The following is an 18,322-nucleotide window of genomic DNA, read 5'->3' as shown; positions in this document are numbered from 1 at the left end:
AGTTATAGAATGGAGATTGAGACCGAGCAAAGGATATCGACTGGGATTATGAAAATCCATTTATGTATCATTGTCATGTTGATTCAGATTGTAATTGCACATTCAAGATGATGACACTGATAATATCGATATGGGATAAGAAATTGTAAATGGGGAATCTTAGGATTGGAGTGGTTTTCCTTCAAAACAGGTGGGAACTCTGTAACCTTCTGTTGATGGTGGATTTTCGACAAAGGTCAAAATCGTAAAATCATGATATTGCATGTTTCTGACCCGGCTTCAGGAACGCATGTGACGATTCATATTTTACGATCCGTGAATCGTTTCACGATCTCTGATCGAGTTCCTCTCGGAGCCATGATGAATATGTTTCTCGAAAGGCCTCCCACTAGCTTATCGTTCGATGTTATGCATTTCATCATGCCCTCTATGTAGAATAACATGATTGGGTGGTCCTCTGGACATAATTGTTTGTCGGAGGGCTTAACGCCTTCAGGACGTCGGTGATACTCGATGTTCCTGACTATGTAGAGAGACTGTGTATAGATTCAGGCGGCTCACCTACATAATTGGTTGTTGAGGGGGCTAAACGCCTTTAGGACGTCAACAACGCTGCATGTTGTTCCCTGACTATGCACCTTTCAAAACGAGTATGATGCTTCAACTATCTCATATCTCGATTATACAATAGATTAATTCTACCGTGACATTCATCCACTGAATTCCTAGAGAATAATTTATTTTATCTCATTACTCCATTTCATGGCTGATCCCCGGCTGATTCCATGGATTAGTAATAAATAACCAATTTATCTCATTACTTCGTTCCTTGAATCCCGGACTGGATTTCATGGATTAGTAATAGTAATAGATGCACAATTTATAATTATCACTCCATTTCATGAATCATTCTCCGCTGAATTTCATGAATTAGTAATAATTACTCAACAATCGGGCATATGGATTATCACCGAGTAAGCCCCAATAAAATGGTGCAAGTGTACTAAACAATGATGCACGAACGAGCATTCAGAAATATGGACAAACGAGGAATCCTACACAAAATAGGAGAGAGAAAATAATATTAAAATAATAATAAAAGAGGCGCCTAGAGGACCGGGCCCGCCGGCCGGCTGGTCATGCCGCCGTGGCCGGTCCCCCACGCCTCTTCCCTTTATTTTTCTTATTTTCATGAACTCATGAAAACTCCTTCATTCGAGCAACTTTCCTTGTTTGAGCAAAACTCACGGTTTCATGTAAAATAATAAAATAGGGAAAGGTGTTGCGGGACCGAGCTACCTAGCCGGCCAGCCATTCCCTAGCCGTGACCGGTCCCACACCTTCCAATCCTTTGTTTCCATAATTATTATTTCCCTCATCTCATGAAACTCCAATGTTTGAGCAAAAAACCCAAGTTTTCAATATTTTCTCAAATATTGCTCAAACCATGAAAAAGCCAAAAAGTCAAATGGTCACATGATCGACTAGGCTATTCGCGAAAATTATTAAAATATTATTATTTTATTATTCTCGAAATATTGATCAATCGAGCAAAGTTTTACTTGCTCATTCGAGCAAAATCAAGAATTTCAGTCAAAGATCAAACTCTTCTGAAAATCCAAAATATTGCTCAAACGCACACTAGAAAATACCAAAACTTTCAGGATTGAGACACAGATGTTATGGTGACACGGGCATGCTTCCTTGACCGACCAAGGCCGGCCCTAAGGCTTTCAAGGAGCCGGTCCCATACATCTTTATACTTTTGACCTAATTTGCTCAATTGCTCATATTGGGTCCAAACTCTTTCCAACCAACTTGGAATTTGCTTAAACGAACATCAGCTGGTCTCACGACCAGAAAGGACCGGTCTCATGCCCTCTTGGTCGTTCTATCACTTCTCCAAATTAGGTTTTATCACCTAACGCTAGCACGAGCATTATTCTAATAAATGATCAACACCAACATTTGATCATTCTTTCACCAACCGGTCAACTAAGGACCCTGGTGCACGCTCATTCGAGCACTTGGGCACCACATGGACGTCCATCATCCCATGTGGTCGGTCCCTCCCTCACTCATGACCTATTTTCAGCAATTCTTCAATTGACGATCAATTGATCAAAAATTAGGGTTTCGAACAAACGCTCCACAAATTTTCATTTTGAGTAAGTTCAAACACTAATAAATTTATGTTGATCCAGCAATCAACATCTGGATTAATCATATAATATTTGGTAGTCTACCAATATTTTAATTAATATTTTATTGGATCACGTTACCAATAAATAATTCGTCGAATTGAGCAATAATTGCTTAGTTGTTCGAATATTGATCCAACTATCAATATTCAATAATTTATCTATATTCAGTAATTCGTAGGATTGAGCAATACTTGCTCAGTTTTTCGAATATTGATCCAACTATCAATATTCAGTAATTCGTGGAATCGATCAATACTTGCTCAGTTGCTCGAATTTACAATATTCGCTCAGACGAGCAATATCAACATAAGAACTGTATGTATGTTCAATCCATGAATCACTGACAATTCGTCACTCATTCTCAATTCAACAAAACTTAGACTCACTTTCTAATAATTCAGCGACTGCCTAATCAAATACACGTCTTCTTTGTAGACTCCATGTTCGTGAGACATCAATCACGTCACACGGGGGATATCAGTTAGGGTTTTGGTATGGCGGCCTACAACATGTGTGTTCATCCACGATGAGAAACATGAGTAAGTCGTGCAAACTGTTGAGGGAGTTAGCAAAGTAATGGGTGGACGATCAACCAAGTCTCCACATAACATGGAACTGATTTTACCATGATCTCCCACTTTACCACTCTTTCACTCAAGAAACCGCCACACTTACTGGGATCAAGGTGTTTTGGCTATTCTGACAATATAAATAAACTCTGAATCGATGACCGATAACAAAAATCGTCTACACACAAGTCCTCTCGATCAAACTTATTTACACATATTTGCAGAAACCTTCAACACATCCACAATCCTTGATCACCATTGATCCCACAATTCTCAGCTTTCCTCCTACAGATCAACCCATCTCCCTCTTTGTGACCGAATTGACTCTGGAACGGCCATTGACTTGGTTTAGGCCGAAGTCCTACAGATTGATCTCTCGAACTCAAAGCAATCTCATGCAGTACATCTATGTGAGGTTAAGCAGTTTGCTCGGTTGAGGAGTCTTGTCCGAACCTTCGTCTCCTCACTTTCCCAAGAAACCAGCAAATCGTTTTCCCCCAACTACACCTTCTTGTTATCATTAAGTTTATTTTCAACTACGAGCATGATATGCCTTTACTTTTTATGAGCGTATCTGCATGTAATCGAATGGGTATGTTGTATAATATGCGTTGTTTGGATTCTCCAAATGTTATATCTATTATAGCTCAGATGAGGCAATATCATTATAGGGGTTTCGGCTCTCAATATAATTTTTTAGCAATTTCTTGTGAGAATCCATTCGTGTGTATATTATGCTTGATTGTAAAACCTTCGGGACTTATGATGGTAGTTTCTTGAATCATTGGGTAATGGGAATTTCGTGTGGATGACATTATTATTAAAGTCTGGAGTTATTCTGCTTTCGTTTTCTCCAATGAGTTTGGCGAGGTCTGAGTGATGTATTTTTAGTTGTATTATAGCTTCACTTTTATAGATTCATCCGGAGGTGGTCTTTCACGGATATTGCCACTATGGACATAATATATAAGGAGGTGGAACTAAAATAATATTCTTTCATGAATGTTATATTATGATGCTTGTTGATTGTTGAGTGAATAATTTGATGTGTGTTTGCGTGGTTTCCACGCGGGGAATGACTGTGGTCTCCCCACAGGTCCTTGCTAACTCAAATAGCATGGAAAGCGTAATATTATATAGCATGGGTAGTGCAGTATATATCTATCTATCGCGTAAAGCGCAATAGTATTACTTTTTATGTTATATCCTAATTTATGTCGTTAATAGCTCAGATGAGGCAATATTATATCGAGGTATTTGAGGAATTTACTCTTATGCATGTTATGCATGATGACATGTTTAATTACTATTCTTTAGAACTGTGAAGTATATTAGTGATTGCTTGAAAATTATATGTTTCCATTGGACACCCTTTGGGATGATGTTCTCACTGGTTCCCACTTCATTTTTCAGTAATCAGAAGAAATTGAGCGCTCGAAAATAACTGTTTTCGTAGCTTAGAGCTTTATCGAATCTAATGTATTGTGTATCTTTTATTATATGTATTCTTTCTTATTCCGAAAACAACAGATTAATATATTGTATCACATGAGAGACTTTCAATTATACAGTATCAGAGAGTTCGGGTTTTGTTGTTAATATTTTATGTAATTATGGTTCTTAAGATAGATAATCTAGATTTAATGCTTTAATTATTTTGGAATCATATCAGCTAGGCAGGTTTAGTATTTGGGGAGTTTCACGACCAATCACATGCGAGCTAGGTTGCAGGTAGGTAGTGGCAAGTCAGGTCTCATATGACTTTCCAGGAGAAGCACTCAAGAAACCAGCATGTGGTGCTCTTGATTAAATAACTTACAACATTAAATTATTTTATATGAATCTGATACATGTAAAGTGTTCATGAACCATGCATAATGGATGGCTTGGATCAGTCGCAACTCCTTAATAATTAACTTTTAATTTTTAAAAACATTCGGCACATGCGACTCACATGGACAGTCGCATATGTAGTTTACATGCTTCGACATGGCCTCTTTGAACGGTCAATGAGAGTTATACAAGTAAGCTATGGTCGACTTGGTTGGCCCGCTGAGAAGAGGGGGGACAGGTAGCAGTCATGCTACCTGATTGGTCGATCAAAGTTGAAGCTAAGCCGACTGGATCGGCAAGCCAAGTCGAGCGGTTATGATCAATCCGCAAATGACTTGGACAATACTACTTAACCTAATAAGGTTTTTAGATAGCTCGACTAGACTTATTTGACCTACCACCAAGAGCGCATGTTATGAGCGATCTGATTGGTCAAAAAAGTAGATGGGTGACAAGTAGTCACCGTGACACCTGATTGGTCGAGCATGGTAGGAGCTAGGCTATCTAGATTGACCGTCCAAGTTGGGTAGTCGTGATCATTTCGCGACTAACCTGGGCGGTCAAGATCGAATTTTAAATAAAATTAGACAGCTTCGCCAACCTACTTTGAACGGCTACTGGAAGCGAATCAGGTAGGCTATGAGCGACTGCATGATTGGCTCAAAAGATAGAAGGGCGACAAGTAGTCACCATGGAGCCTGACTGGTCAAGCATGAAAAAAGCTGAGCTAGTTAGAAAGGCCGACCAAGTTGAGTGGTCGTGATTGCTCCGCGACTGACCTGAGCGGTCAGGATTTAATTTTAAATAGAATTAGGCAGCTTGGTTAGCCTACTTTGGCCGACTACTGGGAGCCGAGCAGGTACGCTATGAGCGATCTGATTGGTCGGGAAAGTAGATGGGTGACATGTAGTCACCATGACACCTGATTGGTCAAGCATGGTAGGCGCAAAGCCTGTCAAATTAGTCGGCCAAGTGGCGCGACCAACCTTTTTCCATGATTTACCTATCAAACACGGTTTTATCCCTAATTCAATATTCAGCAATTTCGACCTTGATTAGGGTTTTGTGCCCGCAGACCACAAGATTGACTAACTCCTAGCTTGGCTAGGCATAGTCTCGACCAATAGGCATTGAGATATCGTGCTTGTGCCAATTTTAGGATAAAATAATTAAATTTTGTGTGTTGACACCAAATTAGGTAAAAAAAACAAATCAAATTTTGTGTATTGACACAAAACTGAATAAATTAAACAAAATTGTGCGTTTACAAATAATTATTAAATTTGCTACTCTTGCAAGTAGCATGGTGACTACCTGGTCCTGCTGGCACAACTATGATGCTCTTGATTAGGTATTTTTATACATAACTTAATTAGACACTTTCGGTGGATCCATACTACTCGGCTAAGAATGAACATGAATGTCAGGTCAGTATTAAGAGTTCAGCCGAGGAACACAACATTAAATAAATAGGAGCTTGAGTTTACATAATAAAACTATAAAACTCCTGGGATTATTGCAACATGCACCAATATTGTTCTGATAATTATATATATAAATATGTGTGTGTGTGTGTGAGATACTGAATTACTTAGTGAATATATATGTGTGTATATTTCATGAATTTTTCCGGGCGAAGCTCATAAATATAGCCACATACATACAAGAAGAGAGGCACATGCACTCCACATAATTTTATATATTCTTATAATTTCTTACGGAATGTAGACATGTTAAGGTCCAATATTCCTGATGTCGGGTTAGGTATACGGAATTCTACAGTTTTTGCTCTAAGTTAAAAACCACCATCAACAACATTGTATATACATATTTCTATTTTTTGTTACACATTTGTCATGTTCATGGAAGTTGGGACTAAAATATTATGAATACAGTATGAATGGTGCGTTATAAGTATCTGCAGTTAAGCATAAAGGGATCATAAATGACCAAAAATCTGTTTTGCAATTCTATTATATTAAAACTAGAATTCTCCAGTAGCATTTTGGAAAGAAATCTTAAACACAAAGAAAATATCGTAATTCTCGTACATAATGAACCTTAAATTAGACCTACAGCTAACTAAATACAGATTTAGTCATAGTATCTAGAAAAAAAAGGGTGTTTAACTAATCATTATCCCTTGGCTCTAAATGTTAGGTTGCATATCATTTTCGATGTTCGGTAGCTTATAATATAAGTTACAGCTGCAAATCGTACACCAACACATATGCAAAATCATAATTCTGATGACGAGAAATTGTATAAACATGTTCACTTACCAACAAAATGGTCATTATTTTAACCGAACATTATCAAAGATTTATGATCCTTCTAACTAGAGGGGCAACTGTTTATAAGAAGTAAAGGTCATATGTTTATCTTAGTTTTCGACAACTAATCAAAACCCGTCACGGCACGGGTCATACCTTGGTTTACATTAAAAGCACAATAAAATAGAGCGTAACTTTCATCGAGCAATTTAATAATATTATGTAAATTACAAAAATTCAAATACGGAAAAATCAAACACATACTCGTATCATGGAACATCAATACATGTCCATGTTGTTACGGCGCGGGTTAAGCCCTAGTCTATAATATAAAGCAAATGGTGTTTTGGTCGTCTGCACCTGATAAGACCAAGGTCCAAAAAATCTAATTTTCCATCTGATACTTTTAAGGAAATATAAAAAATATTAGTCATCTGTAGTCTCTCCTTTAGAAATTCGAAACAAATCATTTCACCACCACTAGCACCACCACCACCGTAACCAGCACCAAAGTACCCCCGTCAAAACTCATCGTTCTTCGTTCATGTTTTCTGATTGTGAAACCGATTCTCTTTTGACCACTCTCCTCCGCCTCCATCAGTTTTATCTTCATTTGTCACCACCACTATTCCAGATTTTTCATATTCAATTTTTTCATCAAATCAATCAAATTTCAATAAAAAGAAGAAGCTTATCAGAGTAATTTATTTTTTAATTTCTATTATATACGATCACAAACAATAACGTAAGGTTCTAATTCTTCAGGACATGTTAGATTGATCGAATCGGATCACGTTTTTCATCGAATTTTTTCAAAGTAAAGAAAACTTATTTTTTTCAATTTATGATACATCATCAATTAAAATAATCGTATAAATGGTATATTAATTTCTTACATAAAAATGATGAAATATATTAATTTCATTAATCATGGCTTAAAACATGATTGTTTCGAAAAACAAATAACGGAAATTTAATAGAGATTTAAAACATGTAATTTATAGTATTTTGGTGTCGAAGGATATCCAAGCTTTGGTAGTGGAATAGTTGGAATAGAAGAAAGAGATATTTTGTAAAAGGGTAGTATGTTTTTGGTCAAATTAGGGTCTGTTCGTAAAACATGTTGTTGATGCGCTTGGGTCGTAGGCTAACTTAAGACCGTTAAAAAACTGTTGGATGACTTTTTTTATTTTGCCACAACCCTTGACCACTGATTGACTACCGTTGAGCGTTAAATATACTCAAAAGGTATAATTCTTTCGTCCTCTTCCATCTTCTTCCTTAATTCTCGTTCTCTTGTTCATGAATCTTGTTAAATGTTAATGGAATACCAACAAAAGAATCAGACATGACTATAACATCGTAACCCGTGAAATCCATACATATAGCCCCAACTGAAAACCTTATAAGAAAATACCCACCAATTAAATTAAGAGTTTCCTTTCAAACCCATGAAAACAAATACGAAATGAGATTACATAAGACAGTCATTTCAAAGTTCAAAGGAATGAGTTACAAAAACCTAACTGTAAGAGGACCATTTAATTTCACAGTTTGATGAATTACCATTAATTAATTTTAGGAAACTGAGATAAATTTGAAGAAATCAATCAATTTTCACCTTGCAATTAAAACATGCCCAATTAGAATGGAATACATGAACTTCTCAATAAGAGCTCTGATAGATTGATTGTGAGAAGAAAATTCTATCACAAATTCACGTAGGTACAGATTTGAAGGTATTATTACGTGTGTTTTAATTAGAGGTGATGTTGTTGATATAAAAGATGACATTCTAGAAGAGGGAGCTGATCAAACAGACAGAAACACATCAAGTTCTGATAAGTTGAGTTATAGGTGGGACAAATTAGGGATCGAGGTCTGAGATGTGCTTCATCTACTAATAACAAGTTAACAACCCTAGATTAAAATGGTGATATGATATCTGTCATCAATTAAATATAAGGGTTTTTTCGTAACAAACACAAATTATCAAACTAGTCAACGATCCAAACGCATCAATGGCATGTTTAACGACCCAGGCCCTAATTTGATCAATAACATACGACCTTTTTACAAAATATCTCTAGAAGAAAATGGTTTTTCTATTTCCCATCCCCTCACAATTTTTAAAATCAATCTATATTCCTAACATAATTAGACGTTTATAACACTCTCACTGATGACCACTGTGTGTTAACGAATTCCCTCATTAAAACCTTGTTAGGAAATCCAAGTCGAAAAAACCTGATCGAATGAAAAATAGTACAATTGTGACTAAACTTAGAACTAAGTTGGACATGCATATATTTCCTCGTTAAAACCTTGACAAGGAAAACCCAATGGGATAAAACCTTGACGAAGGAAAAAGAGTACAACGTGATAGTACAATAAAATACCTTTTACTATGATGCTCCACCTCAAATCTTTGAGTCGAGACTTCACAATTTCGATGAATGAAATTCTTGAATGCAAGATAATTGTGCTTTCTTGAATAAATTTTCTAGTTGATGAAGTCTTCTTTTTTGTTAGTCTTTTACTAATAGTGTTCTCGAGTCTTTATGCTTCTTTAAATACAATGACGACTTCTGTCATAGATGGCTAGCTTCTCAGAGATGATTTGTATAAGTATTTTATGTAATTTTTCCAACAAAGTGCCAAGATACGAATTCATTACAATACGTGAACAAAACCGTATTTGTGATGAAACTGTAAATGGTTCAGAAGGACATCCAAATTTCTAGATGATGATTATATTGATTTGCTTAATCAAAATGTGGTCATCCATAAGAAAACGGAAACTATACAGCTCCCCCATGGATGACCATCATGTTAAAAAAATTTTTGCATCACTAAGACCTTGCCAGTAAAACTAAATGGTAAAAAAATTGGACGAAGGTAAAAGAGCACAAATATCAATTTGAAAGAATATGAAACATCAACGAGATGTTTCCTCATTAAAACCTTGTCAGGAAAACCACATGGAAAAAACCTGAATTTTAATTTTTCTTATGTACCACCTACAAAACTCAAATATATATGATCATGACGATTAACATTCTATTTGTCTTTTTCTTCGTTAATCTCTCATTTTCATTAAAAAACATCGAGTTAAAAACCCTAGATTAGATTTTTATTCAATTATTACAACATATCTATTCGTTATTTTGTATTCAATTCCCTTACATCATAAATTTCCTTTCCTTATTAACACAAGTGATAACAGGTGATGCTAATGAAAACTGATAACAACAATATATGAAATAAAAGGAACAATAAAAGGATATTGTCCAACAGAGTAAGTGTTGAACCATAATTTGATTGAAAATGCACATTTTCTTATTCCCTAACACATCACGTAGTCTGTAAGATTGTTTAATATCATAAGTCGCCATCACTCTCATAGTTTGTTGCATTTGGTTAATCGAAGACATGTGAATGATTGGCTTGATGCTGATGTAAAATTTTATTTCCTTGTGGTATAGAATGAAAAATAAAATTTGTCTTTGTACAAATATATAATGTGATTATGAATTATTCATGTGATATTCAAACTTTTCATACTGTCGGTTGGTGCAGAATACTGCGGAAATACTACGTCTAAATGTTCCCATGAAACTCGCATTTGATGGACTTGATTCCAGTTGCATAATTTTAATTTGGTATTTACTTGGTCATGAGCTTGCATGGATTCTCAAAAATCTTCTCATGGACGCCATTGATGGATTTTATTGGAGGGAACCATTTTGTTATGGTTTCCCCTAACTTCACTGTTTTGGGTTTGATTTTGCTGTAACACTTTCTACTTTTTGGAAACATTTTTTGATACAAAACCTGCAAAAATAAAAGGAAAGGTAATTGAAGGAGGTGGCGGATTGTAGATGTCGGGAAGCATATGTAGCGGTCGATGGTGAAGACGGAAAATAAGTTATCTGCAAATTGATTTTTTTTTTTTTTTAGTTGTTGGGTGACTTTTGTAAATAACAAATCAAGAGATGGTATTTAGACACACAAAAATTATATGAATGGTACATACGATTATTGAGAACGGGAATTTATATAGCTTGGAAATAGGAAAAATAGGGATGAGAGAAATAGGGAAAACCAAAAAAAAAAAAACACAATCACTGAATGCAATGCAATTATTTTGTGGGTTTTCTTTACACTTTGGTTTATAATATAAGTTTACACAAGAAACACATGGAGATGGCTGTACAACCATGGAGTTAGAAAGAAAAGAGGTAGGTAAAGTTGAAAGAGAATAATATTTGTTCCCTAAAATGAAAGAGATAGTTTAGGGTGTTCGGAAAAAACAAAGCAAGTTTTCACTTTGTTTATTCATTTTTTCTTGCTTTCTAGGTTATTTAGTAAGTTTATTTAGTTGTTGTCATGTTTTTTAGTTATCTACACTATCATGTTGTTTTTATCTCCTTTTTGAAGAATTATCTACGCTATAATGGCAGTTATTGGTTACTAGTTTGGGTTTTAAGATCAATATGGATGTTCTCCAACGACGAAACCTTCATCTTTGTTGTCTCCGACGACGAAATCTTCATCATTAATTTATCCGGCGATGGAAACTACGACGTGATTTTTTTGACGACCGAATCTCCATCCCTAATTACAAGAGATTTGAGCAAATCACTCCTATTTTGGGAGAACATCTGTCTATAGTAGAAAATCAAACAAAATGGTTGGATTTTAATTCCTAAAAGAACCATCTTCCTCGGATTTTAATCGGATCTTATTCATACTTGTATTTGTCTTACTCCGGTAATCCTTCTCTTTCTCTTATCGGATTTCTTGATATTGTGCTTTTACGGTATTATCTTGTTTCTTTGTATTCTTTTATTTTCGATCTTAAACTCATTGTAACCTCGAATTACCACTAATGAAAAGGTTCCTTGTTTATCAAAAAAAAAAAAAACTTTGGTCGGATCAATGGGTATTCACATTCCATAGTGTAGCATCTAATTTGATTTTTTTTTTAAATCAAGCTCCTTCGATTCGAATGAGTGCTTCCTCTCACACTTTTTTTTTTGGTAAATCCAAATTATATTAATAAAAAGCAAGAGAATTACAACTTAATTTGTAAGAAAAGATGCACAAATTAAGTTCAGCCAAATAATTTGTTCGAATTCTAAAGCAACTATAACGCAGGAAAGTTCAGCCAAATAATTTGTTCGAATTCCAAAACCAACACTCATAGCGCCAAAAACATTAGCATTAGAATCACGAACTACCACTCCAGCACAAACCCTTCCCGAATTCCCTCTTGAAGCACCATCATAACACAACTGCAATTCATTAACCCCAGGATGAACCCAAAAACATTCATTTGGATCCGAACACCTTACTCTCCCGTGCTGTCTAAAGTACTCAAGAACATGCAAATCATCTTGGCAATTAAACATATAACCCTTCAGACGTCTCGAATAGTCATGGATTTGATTGAAAACCTTTTTATGAAAGAAGTTCCAATTAACCTTTTGATTCCCGTAAATAAAACCATTCCTTGTCACACATTTCTTATAACAACCTTTGTTGTTAAGACTCTTCATCTCTGTTACATAAGAAACATTTGTTAACCACTTGATATTTAAATCTACTTCGTACCTTATCAAGAGCTGCACAAGCTCCACGGTTTTTTTTTCCAATTTCTCGCATCAAGAGAACGATGAATAGCAGGATGCCATAGCAAAGTAGCACCATCAAACTTAGGATATCTCTTGCGAATTAGGTCTTTAGCCAAGATAACAGAGAACTGGCCCTTGATGTCCGGCTTCCAAACTTTGCAATCCACTCCACCCATTGGAACTGGAAAATCATCCAAGACAATTCCAGCAGTTAAGAACGTGTTCAAAGCCTGGTCTGTGAATGCCCATTCACCATTCAAAATCATATCAATGACTCTAACCTGCCTATCCAAGTCATTCAGACCTAAGATATCAGCAATAGAAGTATCTCCCCACCATGAACCGAAATATGATAGACACATTTTTGTGTCTAATTTGTCCTCAATGTTCTGTATTGTTGGTACTCGATTCCGTACTTATTATGGTGTTTTATGTGTTTGTAGGTATTTTTGGGAAATAAACATTTTTGGAAAATTCGGCTCGAAAAGTTGCTCGGGGCACCCCCGGAAAAGTACTGGAAGCACCCTCATTTTGGATAAGGGCACCCTCAAGCACCCCAGCTGTTAAAGGCGCCCATACTCTGGATAGGGGGCAACCATCATCTTCCTCATTTGAAATTGAATTTTGGCGGGAAACTTGTTTCTCACTTGCAGAATTTTTTGTTCGAGATTTGAAGACATTTTAGAGAGACTCAATGGGTGAGAATTGTTGGGATGATGTGACTGGTCTTAACAGACATGGTATAGCTTATTTTGTCGGATAAAATTGGCTAGATTCTCGTGTTGAAGAAGACAGAGGCGTACGTGCATGGGAAGATATTCTCCATTAAACTCATGGATATTTGGTTGGATTTTCTCTTGTTTTGGATATATACCAGCCTGTTATACTACAACAGGGTTGGTAAGTGCTTTCAATTCGATCAAAGAGGAAGATACACGGAATCTCGTGAAACAGGGGAAGAAAATATTCCCGAGAACATTTTTCTTCAATACCGAGTAATGGAAGATTTGCTGGAGTTATGGATGATTATTTTCGGTTCTGGGAGGCTATTTAAGGTGTACGTAGAGAAGCAGAGGGAGAAATGGAGTGATAGGGGAGCAAACAGAGGGTTGAGGATGGAGAAAAATCAAGTTGCAGAAATGAACCAGTTTTGCTGGTGAAGAAGAACACGAAGAACATTAGACCACAGAAGACAGTCGTATTGCTACAGTGCCATCGACACTTCATATTTATCGTTCTCTGTAACAGTTTGGTTTGTAACAAATATAATTTTTACAAACCCGGTTTTAATTATTTCTCACCTTTTCCATCATTTGTAAACACCTTTTTGAGCAACAAAAAATTCCTTTGAGTGTTTTTCTCCATGCGGAGCTAGACCCATCACTGGGACGACGGAGGAGTCTGTGTTTCGTTCATGTGGTAATTAATATAATTCTTTTATAACTATTTGCATAGAATTTAATTGTTTTATGATTTCTATTAATTATTTGTTATTTTGTTTGATGTTGCATGCTTGGTTTTAATTACTTTTGATGCGTCATGCTCACAACTTACAACTAATGTTTTATGAAATCTACTTTGGCAAAGAATAGAGTTATTGTTTCTTTTGTTTTGAGCTATAAATATGTAGGATTAATTTATGAACCCCATGAACATGAAAAGCAGTTGAATCCCGAGTTCCAGTAAATTCTTCATCCCGTGACATATTTTGTATATAATTTCTTATTTTTAGTATTTTTATGTTTAAGCCTAGAATCAATTCAACAAAGTCCGAGAGAATGACAACCTTCTTACCACTATATAAAATTCGATCAAAATACAAAAATGTAAACCTGCCATCACCTATCAACACCCTTGTATTGAACTCCACATCAGCATAAACCCAACGAAAACCAGGAAAGATAGAAGGCTTCGTGTAACCCACCAAAAGCTCATTTCTAGAAAATAATTTAGCACTTAAAAATTTAGCCCATACCTTTTGAGAAGTACAAATATTCCAACATAATTTCATAAGTATAGCTTTGTTCATGACTCGCATTTGAGTAATACCAAGACCCCCTTCAGAATACGAAGCACAAACCTTGTCATACGCCACCACAAAAGATTTACTCACCTTTGAATCCCCTGACAATAAGAAGTTACAGATAGCCACCTCACATTGATGAATAAACTTACTAGGCCATTTATAAACAACCATGTTATGAATGAAATAACTTGCAATACCTGACTTGACAAGCACCACCCTATCTTGAAAAGATAGCATCCTACCCTTCCAACCCGCTAATTGCTCTTTAATCTTCTCTACCACATTGCTAATATGATGGTATTTAACCGCTCCTGACATTACCCTAACTCCCAAATACCTATCCGTAAAAGAAGTATTGTTCATGCCCAAAAATTCAGAGATTGTTGCCCTCCTCCTCAAAGAACACCCTCCATAATTGAGCTTGCTCTTCTTTCTACTAACAGTCTGACCCGAAGCCCTTTGATAAGAACTCAAAAGATCCATCAAATTTCTCAAACTCTTCATGTTACCTTTACAAGAAATCATAACATTATCCGTAAAAAAAAATGAATAGGAGAAATACCTTATCTAGTGACCATGGTAGTCATGGAACCCTCACGAAACAATTTCATGATATTTCTACGTAAAACATCCTCAATCAAAACAACAATCATAGGAGACAATGGATCACCCTGACGAAGTCCTCTATCAACACTGAAAAACCTTCCGGACTACCATTCACAAGGACATAAATTCTAGATGATTTCAAAATCTGCAGGATCCAATTGCACCAATCATCCGAAAACCCATGTCTTCTAAAAACCTCCATAACAAAAGGCCATCTCACAATATCAAAAGCTTGCGTAATATCTAACTTTAAACCCACATTGTCATCCTTACGCTTAATTTGAATTTCATTAACGATTTCTGAAGCAAGGCTAATATTTTCATGGATATTTATATCCTTCATAAACGCCACATGCTTTTCAGAAACTAACTTGTCTAAAACACCCCCAACCTCGTAGCCAAAATCTTAGTAAAGATCTTAAAAAAAGAAATTACTAAGACCAATAGGTCTGAAGCTTTTAAGAGTATTTACCCCTCTTTCCTTAGGCAAAAGAAACAACAAGCTAGAATTAACCCCATTAGGAATAAATTTATTAGTCCAACAAAAAAGAACGACACTTACCAAATCATCCTTAATGACCTCCCAACAATGCATATAGAAAAAACTAGCAAAATCGTCTGGACCAGGAGCACTATCCGCATCTAAGCCAAAAACAGCTACATGAATTTCTTCAACAGTGGGAAAATGATCCATTCTATTCGTCTCCTCATCCGAAAGACTATCATGCTCAATGTCAAAAAGAGAATCCACCGGAACTGCATCATCTCATTGAATTTTGCTTCGTAATAGCCAACCATAAGATCTCCAATATGATCACAATATGTTACTGTAACCCCATTAGCATCCACCAACTCCGAAATAATATTACTACTACGACGCATACATATACTATTGTGAAAGAAATTTGTATTACTAGCACCCTCCACCAACCATTTATTCCTGGACTTTTTCTTAAGCATTGTAACATATTGCATACAAATATCATTGACCTCAACTTGAGCGTCCTTCATCAAATCCATCTCATGCAAATCAGTAGGATCCTCATCAGCAGTTCGTAAAGCCCCTTCAAGTCGAAGTTGAGCCTGTTTTAAACAAACATTTACATTTCCAAAGACATGTTGATTCCACAACTTCATAGACACTTTGAGACGTTTTAATTTTTGAGGATAAATATAGACTGGAGAACCCACCAATGGCTTATTCTAACTGTCACGTACCATCCTCATAAAATCAGTATGGAGGAACCACATTTTTTGAACACGAAAAGGATCCCTTCGCGGTCTCGTAACCTATAAGAGGAGAATGATCGGAAACTTCCCTAGGAAGAGCTTTACACCGCCAATTCTCAAATTTATTCAACCAAAATTCATTTATAATAGCACGGTCTAATTTACATATAATTCTTCTAGCCCCCATCTGCCTATTAGACCAAGTAAAATTGCAACCTAATGCTCCAGCTTCAAAAAGACCATTGTCATCCATCCAATCACTAAATTCATTCACCACAGCTGTTCTAGGAACTCCCCCACCCTTCTTCTCATCATTACGAAGAACACAATTAAAGTCTCCTATAACCAACCAAGGTACCTGCTGATCACCCAAATTAAGCTACCTCCAAAGGTCTCTTCTTGTAACTTGTACAAAACTAACATGTACAGAAGAAACCATCGCACCATCAACTCCAACCTTAACTTCCTGACGAGAAGTATTTAAAACCACTGACTCTGAGATATTCAAAGACCACAACACCCACAGATTCCCAATGAAACCATCCACAGAGTTATGTGTTATAGAACTATTGTAGGGACAGAATGTCGCACAACACATTTTATTAGTGTGCAAGATTCATTCACTTCCATAGCGTGCGAGAACGTAGCAAGGGATCCAAAAATAGGGGGAAATATTAGCTATATCCCACTACATCTTAGCTGTCATCCACTATGTAAACACCTATATAAAGAGAAAGGCAGGAGACAGAAAGGGGGACACACTTTAGAGGGGGACACATTTTGTAAGAGAGAGAGAGACTTTAATTTCTTTATCATCTTCTTCCCCAAAAACTAGATCTAGAGAGCTCCAAATACCCATTAATGGAGTCTCAATGTAATCCAAATGTAATTTCAACAATCATAGTGAACTCTAACCCCGTGGACGTAGATCACATTAATCGAACCACATAAATCTTGTGTATTATTTTACATTTCCGTCATTTTTATCTTCATTTTCATGTTAAATAAGTTTAGATCTAGAAATTGTTAAAGGAGTGTTAGTTGTGGGATTTCCTGCAACTACATTTTGGCGCTAGAAACAGGGAGGAGTAAGGGATTTTATCCTACCTGCAATAAATCTTACCAGACCTACAAAATTCAAAAGAAAAAACCAAAGTTTCGAGGAGAAAATGTAAGTTTCAATTGAAGATTTTCATGTTCAGGAGAAAAAACAAGAGGCAAAACTTTGAAAGAAACAAAAAAATGCGAAGATAAAGATCAGAGGCAGAAGTTATGGTTTCTGTCACAAACAGAAAATCACACAGATGGTTCAAGGTTGAGCGAAGAAACAATAAGTCACGAGTTCGCACAAATACATATTTTTCTTTTTCTTCTCATTTCCACAGGCATATAAAAGATAAGGATAAAACATAGTAGTTTCCTTCGCACAGATGCAGTTAGTACAGATGGTCACGAGCGAAGATAAGGAGTTGAGCATCCCATGTTCGAATCCCACCTCACTCATATTTTTTACTAGGGTTGCTCCCAGTGCGAATAATAGAATAAGAGAAAGATGTTATACGTTTATTTCGCACGAAGGTGCTTGAAAGTTGGTTAAGAGAGGAGAATTTGCGTTCGTGGTCGTGTGTTCAAATCCCACCGTATGCATACTTTTTACTATTCTTGCTAAGAGTGAAGATACAGATAAAGCTATAGCATCGTGCGTTTCTTTCGCACAAGGGTGTTAGAACAGTTGGTCGAGAGGCGGGACAGGGGTTCAAGTCTTTCCCCTTGCACTTCTTTTTTTTGTGCGATCATCAATTATTTCGCATGGTTAGTTCGCACAGGAGAGGCAGTACAGTTGTGCGGTCATCAATTATTTCGCATGAGAGGGTTCGCACAGTTGGTCTTTGATTACTTCGCAGAGGGTTCGCACAGTTGGTCTTTGATTACTTCGCAGAGTTGG

Source organism: Papaver somniferum, unplaced genomic scaffold, assembly GCF_003573695.1.
Source record: "Papaver somniferum cultivar HN1 unplaced genomic scaffold, ASM357369v1 unplaced-scaffold_137, whole genome shotgun sequence".
Classification (NCBI taxonomy): domain Eukaryota; kingdom Viridiplantae; phylum Streptophyta; class Magnoliopsida; order Ranunculales; family Papaveraceae; genus Papaver; species Papaver somniferum.
This window is presented reverse-complemented; position numbering follows the sequence as displayed.